The sequence below is a fragment of the Camarhynchus parvulus genome, chromosome 3 (genome assembly GCF_901933205.1).
Source record: "Camarhynchus parvulus chromosome 3, STF_HiC, whole genome shotgun sequence".
Classification (NCBI taxonomy): domain Eukaryota; kingdom Metazoa; phylum Chordata; class Aves; order Passeriformes; family Thraupidae; genus Camarhynchus; species Camarhynchus parvulus.
Genome location: NC_044573.1, coordinates 48,500,052 through 48,513,986, shown reverse-complemented (window position 1 = coordinate 48,513,986; position 13,935 = coordinate 48,500,052).

The window sequence follows — 13,935 nt, the reverse complement described above, 5'->3', positions numbered from 1 at the left end:
TCATCTGGCCACCTTAACAGGCTAACTAAGGATTTGAGCAGTAAAAGTTCAGTTCACCACATACATTCAAGACTTATATGGATCCCATGGATCGTCAAAGCATAGAAATAGTGCTGGGCTTCTTACAGAGAACCAGAAGACCAAAGCACAGGCACTGTTTTAGCACTTACATTTAGTCACCATTACCCGTGATAGAGCGGCTGCCTAGGTTACTGTGTCTGCAGACAATTGTGAAGGAAAATTAATTCATTTGATTAACACCTTGGGAACTGTAAAGTAGTGGTTTTAATACATACTTCAAAGCGAAAGATAATAGTCAAACCTATTTAGATTCCCTGACGCCTCCCATTTAATGGCTCTACTTTCCAGGTACTTTTATAATTACCAAGCTTCAATCATTTTAGATAAAATTTTCCATCTTAGCCATCTTCAGTGGATGAGTTTTAAATTTTTTTTTGTTTATTTTGGGTATATTACAGCAAAAATACCTTGACTGCTTTCAAGGACAAGGTTATGGAAAAAGAAGTTTTGTCCATGTGAACTGATTCCAGTGACCTTAAACTGAGTGTTTCACATTTCAGATTAAAACCTGGGACAGAGGGAGGAGTAAGCACACTTCGTATCAAGGATGTGCCTTTTGGCATCCCTCTGAAATCTGACCCTAGTTGATTAAATGTCATGCTGTTGGGGGGTGGGGTGTGTGTGCGCGTGTGTGTGTGTGTGTGAGAGTGTGTGTGTGTGTGTGTGTGTGTGTGTGGAGAAGGAAGTTCACACCTGTTCGACAGATTAAGATTTTAACAGTTTAGTTCCCCAGAGGTGCCATCCATAAGGAACTACACACGATGTTATCATGACTTGTGCTCCAAGTACAAAGTCTGAGCATCTCAACTGAGGTCAGTAAACACTTCTTCATGTCTCCCAGTAATACTCCTTTGTTTAGGGAGTTAAAAGTAAAGGAAAAAAAAAGTTAGTGAAAAGAGGGGTGTAAATTGTGATAGGAGTTAGTAAGTCATGGAGCGCTACTGAGTAGAGTGGAAATAAGAGATGCGAGAGGCTATGAAAACAGGGTTCAGAGGACAAGGATATGGATTGCCAGTATAGTTATAACTGATGCAGTAATGACAGTCTTGGACAAGAGAGTTAAGAAATTTAAGATAATAATACCTACCATCCTAAATTTTTACATTTCATAGCTTAATGTCATAGTTTTAATTTTTAAAATATATCTTTGTTGTATGTAATTGCTTGTAGAGATGAGACAATATTTCAAATACTCTGTTTCACTCTCCTTCAGCCTAAACCTCAATTAATTTATTTACTGAAGAAAGTTTTGATAAGAAAACATTGATAGCTTTCTGTTAATATCTAAGAGAATCTTCTGTCTCTCAGCAATGACAAGAAATGTTATTTTACACACAAATGTTCAAACACTCTGAATCATTGTAAATTAGTTATTTCAATCATTGAAAGTGGGCAAGTACTGTGAATGATATAAATAACTTTTAAACCCGAGCACTTCAGGTTTAAAGAACAGAAACACTTAAATGTTTGCAAGCAATTTCAGAACAAGAAATCTAGGACAGCACAATTCACATGGATTCAAGTTCAGACAGTGACTTCACCAAGAAATACCCCATACTTCAAAAAAGAGAAACTGCATGGCTCTGATTTAAAATCTCCATTTCTGTTTGGCCCTCAGTTACTCACCACACAGAAGTCTATGCCAAAACTGGTTCAAGTGTTCAAACTGGCACCAGCATGAGGATAAAGCTACCTATAAGTCAGTCCAGTGTCAATCACTGCTTCTTCTCATAGAGATATCTTTAAATACTATCTTTCTAATAGTTTCTCTCTTCTGATCTTTATCTCAGGAAGATCAGTTTTTGAACTCGGAGGGAGATCTGACAAGCAATTTGGCCACGATTATACCTCCCAAAACAGAGCTTCAGAAACTGCTGTTGGACATGTTTGGTGTCTGCTGTATCAAATGATGGGCAGTATCATTTCTCTTTCAGAAGACTGATTCCAAGAAAGCATGATATCCCTGAGTATTTTGATATTATTAAATGTTGTTGATAAAGTGGCTGCTGGAATTCCAGAAGAACATAGATGCTGTTCTTCTTTTATTAACTTCCTTGATCTCCAAATATCTCATGAAGAACATTTTCTTGAAGAACACCATACCATGATGCAAACTGAAGAGTTAAATAGTATTGCACCATGTTTTCCACTTCAAGACCTCCCTAAGGTGTAGCAATTATCTGGTGTCTTATGACTTCAGAATACTGCTCATGATCGCCTATGCCCTACTGGTAGATGTTTCTAGATTTTCTTTTCTCCTAAGTCAGCCTGCTGCCCGTATTTGCAGAAATACAGAACTCTGCAACTAGAATCCACATTTCTTCCCCACTGCTTAAGTCTTATATTGCTAAATACTGTAGAGCAAAACATCTGTGTCAGATAAAATGCAACCAAATAAAATAGACACTACATAGACAAAAAGTGCTTGTAACAGAAAATTAATGGATACAAAAGTGTTTGTGTGATCTAGATTTTAAAAGACTAACTACCATGGTTTTTTTCTGTGACCTGTTTTTTACGAGAAAGAGCAAAAACCTTAAAGACTAAAATTTCTAGTTTAAAAACTATTCATAGCACCAACTTATCTGTTTCCTTTTTTTCCCTGGAAAAAGCTAAAAAGAGCCCTAATGTAAGCATAAGGTAATGACATTGGTAGCATTTCCTGTATGCTTTGTTGACTGTACTGATGAGAAGAATAACAGTGAAGTCAAAGATAATGGTAAAAATTATCTTCAAATGCAAACCACAAGAAGTCTACTGAAAGAAGAGAAAAACAACAAAAAAAAACCCCAAACCAAGCAAACAAACAAAAAAACCAAAACAAAACAAACAAAACCTCCCAAACCAAACAAAAAATCCCAAGCCCAAATCCCTAGCTTTTAAAAAGAATGAACTGAAGTTAACAAGAAATGCAGGGCAAAACAGTAAATTATCTACCTTAAGACTGCCAAAAATCAATCTACTTCTACTGCTCTTTAAAAGTAAGTCAAGATGCATTGCTGTGATGACTTAGACCAACCAACATAGGGTCCAAGACCAGTCAGAAAATAAAGAAAAAGAGACAGATTTAAGATGCAGGAAACTGGTTTCAAGCAATGTCTGAAGGCACTGCACATAATTCAGAGGATAATCATTCCAGAAGAGGAAGGCTTTAAGGCAATCAACTTGTCTGGCACTTTTCATAAGCATTAAATTACCTTAAACAATCAGTAAAATCCTTTTTTTTCCCCTGAGGTGATATGCAAGTGATAAAACCCTGACTGATCCAAGTCCAGAAATGCATCATAAGATGGATTTATGAAAGAAAACAGAAACAAGAATCAGGAATATCTAAATATTTAAACCCTCTAATCCTCTTTGTTTTGGGATCGTGGATATGGTTTTAGTCGTGCAATTAATTATACACAGGAACAACAATTGCCGTCCAGTAGGATGACACAAATCTTTACTCTGAGAGGTCACCAAATCCTGTCTTACTTTGTACATTTGCTTTTATTGGCTCTCCATGCCACCTCCAGCACCAGGAAGCAGATGGGACTTCCTTTCCCTACGGCTGCCAAGCAGGAAATGTTTGACTCTTGGACAGCCATGAGCAGCCAGCCAGGAGCTGTGGTGGAGGAGCACGACAGGAATTGACAGGCGCTCAGACGCTGCAGTCAATTCCGACTGGCGGCCCACCAGGATTGCATATACACTCTGCCATCCTTCCCAAAACTGAGCGTTCTTTGAGATTAGAAATGTCAGCCTCAGGTACAAATGGTGGAAATGGGACTAATTAGTCTGGGAATCTATCCTGAGAAAAATCACTTGCTCGTAATATCCAGATACCTGCAGTGCCAAGATCATACTTACTCTAGACTACGTCCTTCCAGTCTCTTTTGTTCTATTGCATTTTTTGATGCAAGTCCATACCACATTTTCATTGTGTAGCTCTCCCTAGTTACATTTGAAATTTGATTTTGCTTTCTTGCTACATCAATACAGAGGAGATATTTCCCAATCTGGGTACAACCCCCCAGATTTGGCATCATAAATGAATAATTCCACAAAACATTCAAATTCAGAATGATCTATTGTGAGTACTGCAATAAAGGATATTTCTGAAGTCTAACATGAAATTGCATTTTCATTATTTTCCACCTTTCTTGCCATTAATTCTAAATAGATCTATAAATACAAATACAAATCTCCCATGATATTAATAATAGTATCAACTAAATATCAAAAGCATCTCTAGAGATCATAAAGTACAAGCCCACTACTCAAGGCAGGGACAACTAGACCAGGTTGCTCAGGGGCATGTCCAGATGGGGTTGGAACAGTCTCTCTGGGTAACTTCTTACAGTGATCTTGTTTGATCACGTGCACTGTAAAAAGGTTTTTCCTTATGAGTAAATGGAATTTCTTGCACTTCAATCTGTGCCCACTGCCATTTGTGCATTCACTGGATACCACTGAAATAACAACAGTAAATAAACATAATGCTAATAAAAGTACATTAAGTGTTAAGATTTAAATGCATAAAGAAACAAACCATGACTCAAACAAAACAGGATGTATTATATCTAAAGATACAATACTTTTAGATTTAGACAGAAATTATTAGATGAGTTCATGTGTTCCTAGAAATCACAGGCTAAATAGTCTCATCTGGGATTCCTTTATTCAGGCTTAATTTTATGTTGTTGAAAGAAACATCTGATCTTGATAGCACAGAAGACAAAAACAGTTGCATATTGAATTAATTAGGAATTGAAAAACATTTTGCACTCTAAATTTCTTCCTCTTTACCCTATATTGATGCACACAAGTCCACCTGGTTTAGATACATAATCTATTTATTTGTGCATTTATTGGCTATTATATGTTCTTCCTTTTGGGGTTTTTTGGAACTCCCAGGCTCTGCACTGAATATTACAAATGAGAGAAAATGCTCCTGCATGAGTATCCACCTTGTCCAGTTTTCTGTTGGAAGTCTGAGCACTATATACAGATCCTGACGAAATTCTGTTTTAAAACTTGACTGATTTTTCTACTTCTGGTTCTGTAAACTGTTTTACATTAGTATTGTCTCCTTTACATTTCTTTGTGATAGATTCTGCCTTATTTTCAGCCTTCATGACTATTGGTGAGGTCATATATAATCTGGTTTGCCTCTTAAGCAGTTGGTCTCTTAGCGTTGTGCAGACTGAGAAACAAGTGACTATCCATTCCCATGTGTGGATAGATATGTTTTGGGTGTATATTGAAGCAGTCTTTGTAAATGAAGAATTTCACTTTCTCTACAGTCAGGAAAGAAGGCATTTTTCAGCATCACTGGAAGCAATTCTGTTAGCCAAAGCCTGTATGTGATTTCAGCTGACTGGATCTCACCATGGGTCTTTTAGGAAGACTATGATTACTTTGTGCCTCTGCAGGATTTCTGCTCTATTTCCAGACCACCTATTTACACTTCTATATTATGCAGCTTAGTGACAACATTGATTTTATGATAAATTTTTTGGTCTGAAAGGTGTTCTGAGAACATTAAAATCAGCTATGCTGTACCACGATCTTATCTCTTTGCATGCACCTTGTAATTGCTGAAGACTAAACAGCAGAGACTCATCAATATAATGCAAACCATAGCAGAATACAAAAATGAGCTTTAAAGCATTTCCCCCCCTCCTTAATTAAAAAAAAAATACCTTGAATCAACTTACTGACCGTGTAAGAATTTAAATGAAAGTACTGGGAAATAAATTTAGCCTCTTTTTAGCCATATCAGAGTGTTTTTGTTTGCTCATTCTGCTAAAATCTTCTCAACAGAACTGACAGCCCTTAACAAAAACAGATCAGCAATTAGTGCCAATTAATTCCTTGGCATCTGGTAAAAATTAAATCATATCATGACTGCTAAGGAGTCGAGTAGTTATACCTGGTGTTCAGGTCTATCATTGAATGTAGCACTCAGAAACTGTGGTTTACACATGTTCTAAGGTAACATATTAACAAGGTTAACATATTAATAGTGATATGCCCTGAGGTGCTGAAAACCAGTAGCTATTGATTTGATGTGAATTATCTCCTTATAAATCTCAGATAAATAGCTGAAATATTTCAAGCTGTCCAATACTAGAGAAGTGAATAATGACACATTAATGACTTATTCATATTCCAATTTCTCTTTTCACAACATAAATACAGCTAGTTGCCAAAGAAATGTCTTAACAGTGTGTGACACTAACTCTGTGACTATTTGAAAGAATGGGTAAAAAAATGTTATATTGCCCAGCAATATAACAATTCAGAGGTCCTATGATTTCAGTTTTTCCATGTTTTTCTTGCTTTAGCTATAATGCTTTTTTGTAATGTGCTCTCACACCTAGCAATAATTCACTTGAAGAAAAGTGTTAGATCTGATTGCAAACCATTATTAGGTTTCCTGCAGTATTGCTTGGAAAAAATCTTAGAGAGGCAATGATGGAAACCAGCAGGTAGAGTTAAGAGTTTACATGTGTAAAATCTGTGATACTGACTGGATCAGATTCTGGCAAGTTGAGATGCAAGAATTTTCTTGATGTAGTCACAGACAAAACCATTCAAGTATATTCCATCAAATTCCTTATCAAATGATAAGGACTATATCTAGGATATTTTAACCTCTATCTAATATGATAGAAGAACATTAAGAGCCCTTCAAATATCTCTGCTGCAAGTACCTAAATTAAAAGGTATACTAGCCAACTCTTAGAAACTCTACATTGAGCTAAGTTCTTAATTTCCAGTACTGCAAGATTCAGTCACATCTGAAGAAGCAGAGGTTTTCCCATGAAACCTAGATTGAAACTTCACCAGTCACTTACTGTCAACATTTAAATGTGCAAGGCAGATGTGCTTTACAGAAACAGAACATTAAGAAGTTCTTCAGTTTTTCAGTGAAAATGCTTCAGAAAACTGCTGTAGGTTATTTCTGCCTCAAATGCGAAGACAGGTGCCCAAATTTACAGCCTACCCATACTTAATAAAAAGTGAAAGTTTTCCAGATCACTTGGTCATTGATGAGCTGAGGAAGATCAATGTTAAGCCTTGCAGGGACTAATACTGGTATGGAAGGGATGCACAAGACTTTAAATAGCCTATGGTTTCATAGCCCAGTCTTCCTAAGGAATACATAAAATATAGAGAAAAATTGTTGGGGTATGGTTATATTCTCTCTATAGAGGAGAAAGGACTTCAAATTTTCTTTTCTATGTGAGAATCCCTTCTGTTTCCATTGGCAAGACAACCAAGTGGTTGATTATGAAAAATGTATATTTCATTATATTCTAATGGAAGTACATGTAACATTGGGAGATTGAAAGATAGACTTCAGGTCACTTAACTGTCTTTTAGTATTTGCTATAATGAAGATTTAATTTTCCATGAGTTAGTTCAAACTGCTGAACAGTTACAGTGGATCTCTATTTCTTCTCTCTGATGAAGACGTGATTTAAGTGACACTATATCTAAAAAGTTTTCGATTTATTTACTTATTTCAAGTTACCAACAACTCACAGCAAAATTAAGCATTCTGTTTTTCTGTTACCATACACCATAAAATCAAGTGTATATATATAAAAAATATAAATATAAATATAAATAAAAAGCCAAAGCCTCTTGAGTGATATGATAAACTTTTGTCTCCTCATTCTCAATTCAATATCTTTTCTGGTATAATAATTTTTAAATTGGCTACAAATTAAGTCAATTTACACTTAAAAATTAATTTAGTCTGTATATGTGCATAAAAATAATCCTCACTTTTCTTTGATGTAGTTACTGTCTCTCCTGATTGGTTATTCATCAGGAAGAAGGCTTCATGAAGGAAGAATAACAGAGTCAATATTTTTGGAACAAAATGTTGTGTTATTACTCTACATTGATGAATTTTATGCTGATTTTACAAGGGACCATTCAGCATGTTATAGAAATTTACACAATACTTAGGACATAATGGAGGTAGTGGACAGTGTTGTGGTAGAGAGCGCTGAAGAAATACATTGACCTGAACCACTGAATGCAGCTCTAGCTAAAGTACTACTGACAGATATAACTAAGGCAGATAAATGTTTTCATTATTAAAATTCATTCTGTCAATCAATCATTCTCTGAAGATCACTCTGAAAATTTCATTTCTTTAGTTGAGATTATGCAAACGTGATTTCTCCTTGTAGGACAAATAGAAATACTTGTAAGTTTGAGAACAAATGGTTCATCTTTTTCTTTTCTTGTAGACAAGCATCTAGTTACATATAAAGTAATTCTTTTGATTTTAAGAATAAAATCCCTGTGGTAGCAGACTGAAAAGTTGTATTTTGCATACAGGTGTATCTTTGAATACTCAAGAGAACCCTTCTTCCATTTCATCTAGCTGCAAATTTTCAAAAGTTGATGTGAGACTTCATGACAGATATTGCAGCAATAATTATACTCCTAACAAACTCGGGACACCATTTTGAAGAAGAAAAGGTAGATTGCTCACTATGCACATTCCAGTATACATATTAATAATATTTACTGAATTATTTAGGTTTATTCACAAGCTTCAGTTGAGACACAAATTACTCCCTCTTGCTTAGAAATAAACATTTATTACAATAAGGTGTCATCTCATTGGAGAGCCCTTCTCTGGGTCTCTGTAAATCATAGAATATTCTGAGTTGGAGAGGATCCACCAGGATAATTAAATTCCAACTCCTGTGTTTCATTTCAGGCAGTCTTCAGGTTTTACAGAAAAAAAAACCCTACTCTGTGTCTTTGAATATTTAATTATAAGAAAAAATAATGAAGCATATAATAGTGGATATACTACATCACATCTGCTTTTAGACATAGGTTTTATATTGCATAATCTTCTGTTTTGTGATAATTTATCTGATTCTACACAGTGCTCATCAGTTAAGATCAGCAAAGCTTCCTTCCAGGGGTTTCTGAGTGCAGAGTGTAAAACTCTGAACAGTCACAGAAAAGCCCTGCATGAATCAGGCAAACAAAACCTTCCCCAAGGAGGGGGTTTGCAGAGATACATCAGGTGGCATAAGGTACAGTGCACTAAACAAATCAGTGCTTAAGAGCTTTCTATAACCCCCTGTGTCTAAATTTTGCATAAAATTTTGGAAATCTTGCATAATAGTATACGAGTTGCTGTGGACATCTTAATTTCATTTTGTGCCTGATATATTAACCATGCAGGTATATATACCAGCATTTTGTGCCTGGTATATTAACCATGACTTCATGAAGTTCTTTCTGGGCATTTTTTTCTGTGCTTGGTTGTGCACAAAAAAAGAATAAGATATTGTAAACTTTACAAGTTATGTTGCAAAACATCTTGCCTTCTGCTTCTTGCTGCACAAACAACATATTTAAGGAAACATGAAACAATGATACTGAAAAATAAGACTTCCATCAAGTGTACTAGCAATTTGTCCCAAATAATCAGTATGAATCCTATAATGTAAAATCTTGGGTAGTCTTTTACAGTTGGTATGCACACAGAAGAGAAAAGAACAGACTAAAAGATTTCAAAACTACTGCTTTAGTGTCCAAATACTATTTTGGGCAGTATACAAAATCCAAGCCAAACAACTGGAAATAACAAAAGTGGGACATGGCTTGTCTCTGTTTAATTCACTGCACCCATATTCAATCACAACTTGAAAATGAGAAAGCTTGAATGGGGTACTGTGAGCCTCTCCATCCTGCATAAGGTCACTAAATTAAAAACATGTCCAACTTTCTTGTGTTTTGGCACCCTTCACTGTGAAGTTAAAGCCTCAGCCTCAGACAGGTTCCAAATCAGATAAAAGCCTCAATACTACTGATCTCATGATCAGCTGTGAATTCTACCACTAAAACATATGATTTGTGAGCACCTTACCTAGCCAACTCACAGGATATGGAAGTCTGTAGTTACAGGACACAGGACCATATTTAATTAATTTTTCAGCATTTAGACCTAAGAGAACATCTTCAAAATTTTCATGATATGAAGGGTCATCTATAGGTATTGCCTGGCACAGAAGCACAAAGAAAATAATATATTTCCATAAATAGCAATAGATCCATTCCTCTCATAAATATCAAAAATATTTTTGTATTATGTGATGAATATACAGTTTGGTATGAAAGTATAAAATAATGATATTCATGCCATTGATTTTTAATAAACAGGGCAGTATCTTTGAGCTCATCTTTGACATTCTCTAGAATGAGTTTTTCTGAGCATTGGCCAAATTATCTATAATAAATGGTTATTAAAATAAAATACCAATTTCTTTAATTGCTGCAAATTGTGGTGTTGCATATATAACTACTGTGAATCACTCATTGTCCCAGCCTTATCTTGCTTCTGTGAACAATACTAATGACATCAATGGGAAGCCAGTTAACAGAGATAAAAATCTATTTAATGGGAGCCTAATTTAAGAATTTAAGAAAATTTAACTATTCCCTGTGTATGACAGGTATGCCTGTCAAAATGAAGCATATTCAGCAGCCTTTGTTTCAAAGTGATTCTGTGGGAGGCAAATAACTTTTTTTTGCTATTTTGGAAGGTGTCCTTTTCATTCCAGTGCCATTCTTTTAAGTAGGAAATAAGAACATACCTCAGTCTGTGAGGCTTTCTGGACTGGCATCCTGAATGCCTTCAAGTAAACTCCTTGGGGAAGTCAAGGTGACCTTTCAAGGTTGTGCACTTGGGTACAAGGCATAGTCCTTAGGCAGGCCAAATTAAGATTATTTATGTAAAAACACAGCTGTCTTGATAAAGGAAGCCATATAGTTTTGTCAGACTAAAATATTTAGCAACATGCTTGAGATCTCTCATCCTGTTGCTTCAGCCTCATCACCCTAGGAAAGAAAAAAAAAACAAATACAAAAGAATGGAGCTCAACATCAGCAAAGAAAAATGCTTTTTGCATAGTAATGCTGTTAATAGAGTTGCCCAGCTACATAGATGTATACCCTTCCATTCTTGCATTGGAAACAGGTAAAAATACTCCCTTTGCTGTCTTTGCAAAAGTTAAAAGGCTTTTGCGCCTGGGAAAGAAATTTGTAGTTCTTTTTTTTTGTTTTCTCTAACCAGTTTAACCGCTTGTCCATGAGAACATGCAAGGATTTTGAAGACTGATTCTCCCCAGAACTATTCTCAAATAAATAAACCACTAAACCACCTGCTAAAATGTTTTCCTCTTCAAGACAGCATATCCGTAGGTGTTATCCAGGGTAAGGTTTGCTAAACTCAGACCCAAAATAAGTATTGTTTGTTCCTACAGAAAGTCTATGTACGCATAGCAACTCCACTGACATTCCAAACACACAAAACTCTTATAACTGGTATTAAATACTGCCATATAGAAATTCTCAGTATCTAGAGGTGTGTTTTTGCATTCATGGTAGTATTTTTTTCTCTTGCAATACACTATGGCCAATAATGAAATACCAAAATTACTACTGAATATATATTATGTGATTTTAGATACCAAAATGTTTCCGAACATTGTCCCTTCATTATTCTATCTCAATCACTTGAAACAAGCTTAACTCATGATGTACCCTTGTACATCATGAGTACAAAGTTCATTTAAGCTATCAACTAAAAGGCTAGCTGAAATTGGAAGCTGCACTAACTTTTTGGTAACCCAGCAGCTACATGTCTGGAGTACTCTGATAGCACTTATCTATATTTTGGTAACAAACAATAATTACCTCTATCAATAATGCTTTTAAATTCCTGTGGTATGACATGAAATGGCATTGAAATGCAGATTATCAGTTTTACATAAAGCATTTGATACTTAAATATGTATATATTTATGCTGGTTTCATAGACAATATTTAAAAGCAAATAAAATCAACCTGGATAAGGTTCTAAAAAGCACCTTCCCTCTAATTTCCTGAAGCCATAATAAACCTCGTATGATCTGTATCCCAGCAACAGTATTGTGGCAGAAATCTCCCCAAAAGAGGACATTCTAACATGATGGCATATCTATGTATAATAATGGCAAATCAAATTTAAGAAGACCATAGGAGCAACATTAATCACAAGTAAGAAAAATATGAAAATTGTGCAAAAACTACAACAGTCAATATCTCCACAAAAAAAGAAAGGAAACGTAGAAATTTAAGATTACATCTGAGAGAAATTATTACTGTAATAGATATGCAAACAAACCAAAAATTATCCAGGAGAACAATTCAGCCTGACACAGAGGCAGCAAAATAGCTAAAATTTGTCAGGACGTTTCTGAAGAACTCAATCTTCAGATATCCTGTATCTCAAATTGAATAAATTGACTGACCCAGAACATCATCTGCCTTCAATACTATTTTCTCAGTTAATGAATTTTGGAACACATATGTAATAGGATTATCAGTTAGTGAATACAATGAATGCAATAGGAGTAAATGAATATAATTTTAGTAGATAAGCACATAAAAATAAAGCTTCCTGTCTAGAGCAACAATTTAGATTACTTGTCATCCCGTGAAACAATGCAAAGCCCAAAGAGTGCAAGCAAAAGCACTAAAGAGATATGCCTATTACATGCCTACAAGTGACAAATATTACAGATATGTTGAACATAATATTTTCCAAAACCATGGAAAATAGAAGTGGATGAGAAAATCACTCCTCATCTCATTTCAGAAGACAGAAGAGGATTCTAGAAATCTGCAGTGCAAGAAGAGCATTATGGCTGTTATTATCTGTGACTCATGATTTAGTGATGTTACAGTCAAATAGTGTGGCTACTTATTTCTGACAGACACATTCTAAAGGCATTTTCAGGTATACCTTTCAATTTCTGGCATATGAACACACCATTAAGAGGCAAGGAAATGAATCTCAACTTTCAAAAACAAAGTAATCTGTGTTTTGAAACTTACAACCCCCTCAGAGAAAGCAGCAAGCAAAAGACAAGGGCATTTCAGCATAAGTACAGATCTACAGGTACTAATTAATGAAAATACTATCAGAATTTTTAAATTCTGACTCCCAGAGATCCTTTCAAATATAAAAACTAGTATGGAACTAGTTTGCATATGTTAAATGTTAAATTATGCTCAAGGAAAAAGAGATCATTAGTGATTCATGACCACTGAGATTAATCACAAACTCTGAGGCACTCTGGTCTTAATACCAAAACTACACAAATACAATTTAAGCAAATCACTAGTATGGTCAGTTGCATTTTAGGCAAAGCCAGTCTTTAAGCATGAAAATATGGCAGATTAACAGGATTCTCAACTCATTTTGAAGCATTAGCCAAGTTATGTACAAACCCAAATTAAAAGAGAACTGAGAAGAACTGCAAAGCAATTATATACCGAAATAAATTGACATCTGCATGTCAACCCTTGAGGGTTGAGGTTGTCAGAAAATAGTAAAGGTATTGCACAGGTCTCACAAGAATGCTGGAATTACAAAGATGAGATAAAGAAGACAGAAGCAAAAAGACTGAACACCCAGAGCATTGCAAACAAGATTATCTCTGATGTAGAAGCTTGTAGTCAGAACACAAGGAGTGACAAAATGCCCCTAAATTATAACTGAAATGTCCAAGTAGATGAACAACTATTATATATATGCAGAGATACATCTAGCTACAAGGAGAGTGAAAATTTCCTACAATTTTTTTACAAATCTGTTAGCAAACTAGGGATGGACTTTTCAACCAATCTACAATTCAATTACAATTTCACTTCAGAGCACTGTCCACACTTGTGGACACTCTAGCTAAAGTACAAAATACTGCTACAATCTACATTATAGAAAAAACAATTAAACATTTCAATAACCACAAACATTAGCTAATTTCAGCTGACAGA